Consider the following 5,077-nt stretch of genomic DNA (forward strand, 5'->3'; position numbering starts at 1 on the left):
AACCTCCATGTGACTTATAATGAACCCAGGTCGCACGTGTGATTTTCTAGAAGAAAATTGACAAATCAACCACAAAATCAACACAGTTTCCATAACTTTGTCCTCTCTACTTTTCTTTCTTATTAATGTTTCAATATCTAGATCAAATTAAGATTTTACTGAAAGGTTTGGGGCGTGGTATAAATTTATTTGATAAAAAACTAACTTGTGTATTGTAGAGAACCACTCTTTTAATTGAATCACATTTCAATGTGCTAATGATTTGGCTAAGATTATAATTATGTTCACAATTATTTTGTATATATATTTGGACATGAAACAATCAATATCTCCTTTATCTTATATAGAGCTACAGAAATTTATTCTTTGTAGTCGATGAGAGTGTACTCATGGAAAGGATTTATTTATTTAAATGTGTATTGTATACATTACTATTTAAACAGCTCTAGGGAAGAATTTGACTTGTGATATTTCCTATGGTAAGTTTATTTTTTGATGTAAAAATGATGCATATTGTCTTGAGTGGTTCAAAAAAATTATTTCACTATGATTTTTCATCCTTGGATCAATAATTCAACATAATTTAGATTTCCATGTAATATAATAAATCTGACTTTGTTTCGAGAGGAAAGAATTATGTTGTATCCCTTTATTTTGTGATTTCTCACCACAAAATAAATTTCTCGAAGGATTCATTCATATTGTTGAGGATTTCAGTATGAAACAAAGGTTATATTTTCATTCATCCTTGTTGAAAAAGGTTTAAATCAGGGACTTCATCTTTTATCCTCTATTTTGTTTAATTAAATGAGGATTATAGAATTAGTTTTGGGATATTGTTAGATGGTCCAAATGTATTGTTAAGGAAGCATTTCTAATTCCTCCCTTTTAACCAAATTGTGAACTTGTCTCTTCAATTCTATAAGTTGTAAAAGAAGCTAAATCTCCAGAATGCAAGAAACATGGAGCAGGGAATTTGTACCATCAATTTGGTTAAGTTCTTAGGGTTTAAATGAGTTGTATCTTAATTACCAACCCTACCCTGTACTTTGTTCATACCAATAGTGGTTTGGATAATATTTAGTTGTCATTCACATTTGAACCCAAACAAGTTATTCCTTTTTTGAGCATTTGGAAAGCAACTACAGAATTGAGAGTAGGACTTTTTTTCCTTAAGATTCCAATTAAGTAGGGTTTCTTTCTGAGCAGTCATCAGATGAGTTCCTTTGCACTAGGAGTCATAATTCAAATTATTGAATGATCAATAATTAGGGTTTACTTCTCAATTGCTAATAATTAGGGTTTTTTTTCCAAATTACTAGTTAGGCTTCTCTTCAATTGTCAACAATTAGGGTTTTCTCTTTCTTTGTCACTATCTATAGTTTGTTTTCCAATCAGTACTAATTAGCATTTTCTTGTTGATTTTCACTAGTTAGGACTTGTTCTTTAAATTTCCAATGAATAATGTTTTCTTACAAATTGTTGGACGCTTGTAGGATTAGTGTTTATGGTTACACTTCTAATGAATTCCTTCCAATGGAGGTTTGAAACAGGATATTGACTAGTGAAATAACTAGAGGTGTGAGCAACTTTCTAGACAAGCAAGGGTTTTATTTTACAGGTTCCCGAAGTCAGTCTCTGGCATTTCCATTGTTATGCTTCGAATTCCACATACCCCTAGTTTGAAAATTAAATGCTCTTCCATCAATATACAATATAGTACACCTAACATCGGACTAAGAGGTGGGACATTGCACACATTGTATAGAATTTATGATTCATATTGCTCAGTTTGTAGAATGGGAAGATATCAAATGGTATCATTTACTATTATGTCTCTCTTGAGTGCATCCACATATTTAGGAAACCATTTTCTTTAGGGCTATAGAGTTGAAATAAGATGAGGGACACTATATACATGGTACAATGTCAAGCCCTAGTTTTTCCCATGAATTAATACACAAGTGTTATCTCTAAGATATCATGTAAGTTAAGAATGCATAGATCATAAATTAACAATATTAAGTATCCATTTTCTCTTAATACTGATTCCAGAGATCCTCGGTTCTCTTGGTACAAATATCATACCAATTCCATGTATATGAGTTTACATATTGTATAAAATGGATATATTATTTCCCTTAGGAATTGGAAAAATTTAAAATTTTTTCAACCTGAAGACAATCCTAATGACTAGAGACAATGAATGAACTGGTCTACCATTTTGATTTTTAGGACTATTGGATTCTATCCCTTGAAATTTATTTCTAAAACTATATCTTATTTGAAAAGCTTTCGTTAAATTATTGGGAATATTAAGGATGAAATTAATAAAAAAAAATAGCACACTAGAGCTAAAATTCTTGGAGACATTCATACTGGAAGATCACTAACACTAATTCTACTACAGGTTAACATATTTCATTTTGTTAACATTTGGGTCACAATATTCTCCATAATTTACTGCATATTATCATATGGTCTTTTCTTGAAACATATGGCCTCAAAGTATTTGTTTCTCTATCTATCAATGGGTAGTGAATTTAGGTCTTCTGTTATAGATTTGGGGGACATATCTTTCAGTAAAATCTAGAAATATTGATTGAGGAAGTTTCTTGTCTTCTCAGTGTATCTATATGGCGTGTTTGGAAATTAGTGACATCAACATAAACCTTTTGGTAGTAGTTGTTTTGTATGCAATAATCCTGATATATATTCTTTTTCACTCCTAGCATAGTAGTGAAGAGGTTTCCATATGTTTACGCTAGATATATTTCTCAAATTTAAAAGGTATGGGGCCACATGTAAAGGAGGTTTAAAAGGCTCATTTTTTTCAATTACTTATTCCTTTTGAGAGTAAATATTGGCTTACTTTCGATGAGTAATTATTTAATACCATAGAAATAAATTGTTAAATTCATTCAAATAGATAGATCTAGAACTATAAGAGTGACGTGGAAGATAGAAGATTTTTAGAAGATAGTTGGATACAACAAGAGCTAGAAAATGCACGAATATAGTTGGAGCATTGACTTCAATATTAATCTTTTTAGCCTATATGACTTTTATTCATGGTTTAGGTTATCCAAATTGAATGAAATTGTTAGTTTCAAATTCCTATAAGTAACTTTTGTATTTGTCAATCTAGTCTTTGAAATTTGTGAGGCCCTATCATGTGGTGTCAAATCTGGTTGTGATCTTGCCTTTGCCCTCTATTTATATATTCTGGAAGATATTTAATTGTACTTAATTTTGTGACTATACTGCAACTTTTCTGACCTTTAAGTGCCCATACACATTCCCATGGACTTGCCTCCTTGGATTTATTTTGTTGTTGAAGTTGGTTCTCCTCTTTGTGTTGCCTCTTCTTGCATTAATACAACCTATCTATTTCCTTGAAGCTCTGCAATAGTAGGAACTTTCGTATTACCTTAAACCTTTGCCTTAGTGTTGTTCCCTATATCACCTTTCTATTTTGGATGTGGGGTTTTTTTAGATTTCCAAATAATGAATTAATTGATTGGGTGGTCCGAGCCATGAAAAATAGGTGCATTAACCCAAATAGTAATATTTTTAGAATATAGATGTAGGTATTTTATTCATCATTTGGCTCTTCAAAATTTAATGAAACCGTGAGTTTCAAATTTCTGAAAGTAATTATCTTATTTGTTAATCTTACAGTCATTCAGATTTTTTAGGCCATATCATGTTGTATTAGAGATGTTTTTTTTATTGTCTCCTTGTCTTGTATTTGTCCATTCTAGAATATATTTACTCTCCTTTTTTTTTACTTTATTGCTATTTTTTTGATCTTTACATGTTGACATACATTCCCTTGGAGTTGACACCTTGGAGGCATTTTGTTGAAGTTGGTTTTCCTAGTTGAGATCCCTTTTCTTGCCTTAAAATATGGTATGTGCGTCACCTCACAACTCCCTGCCAATAGTGGCATGCGTATTGCCATAAAGTTCTTTGTTAGTTGTGGTCTATCCATTACCCTCATAGATTGGATCCATGATCCCAACATTCCAAATAACGTGTTAATTGTTTTGATGATCTAAACCATGACAAGTGTGCTTATATTTTTAACTAACTTTGTGCACTTTCCTAAGACAATTTTCTATGTACTTTCTATCTTCCACATACTATATATGTTGTTTTAGGTATATCTATTCTAATAGGAACTTAATAATCTAGCTCTAAAGGCACTACATAAATAGTAAATGATAATCAACTCTCTAAATGGATTCCTTTATTTTGTACATGACTTTGGGTTTTAATGTACGTTACGTCCTAAAGTGGGTATACAATGCTTAATTGTTCATAGACTCAGATATTTTGGGTTACACATTACATGCTTTTCCATCCATACATCCTTATCATTTATATGGTTTACACAAAGTTCATATATATGTGTGTTTGTGTGTGTGCGCGCACACACACAAGACTCAAAACCTAGATTTGTTTTTTGTCCATAAGAGATTTAATCCATTTGTAATTCATTCAAGGTGTAATAAGGAACCATGTAAGGAAAAGGAACATTTACAATGTCATATAAGTCAAATACCTATTGCAAACTAACAATTCTTCATATTTCTAGAGAACATGCTTAAAATTAAAGTTATTTCAAAGGAGAGAAATTGTGATCCAACTAAATATTCTTTTAGTGATGGCAAGTCCTAGATTGTTTTATTTGTTGTTTAACTTATTTGATGTTTTAGAGCATTCAAATTTGTTGTTTGGTTGTTATACGTTATCATTAAATTGTAACCCTTTGAATACATTATATGAAAATACATCTTATATGGAAGTTTTGTTTGGTATAATGGTATGCCATGAGACTATAACAATACATGACATGTTATTCTCACTCCATTGTATTCAATTATTTCCATTTCCTCTCTATTAATATTATTTATTTTTGTTCATGCGATGTAGTTTCTAAAGTCAAAAAAGATGAAATCAGTACTTGATATTAATAGACATTGTTATTGAAGGTTAGCTTTCAAGTTCTAACATATGTAGTGCATCTAAGTTAGGAGTTTAGTTTCAATCATGTTATTTTTCTGTTGGGGTG

The sequence above is a fragment of the Pinus tabuliformis genome, chromosome 2_1 (assembly GCF_031772625.1).
Source record: "Pinus tabuliformis cultivar Carrire ecotype Pingquan chromosome 2_1, CPIR1, whole genome shotgun sequence".
NCBI lineage: Eukaryota > Viridiplantae > Streptophyta > Pinopsida > Pinales > Pinaceae > Pinus > Pinus tabuliformis.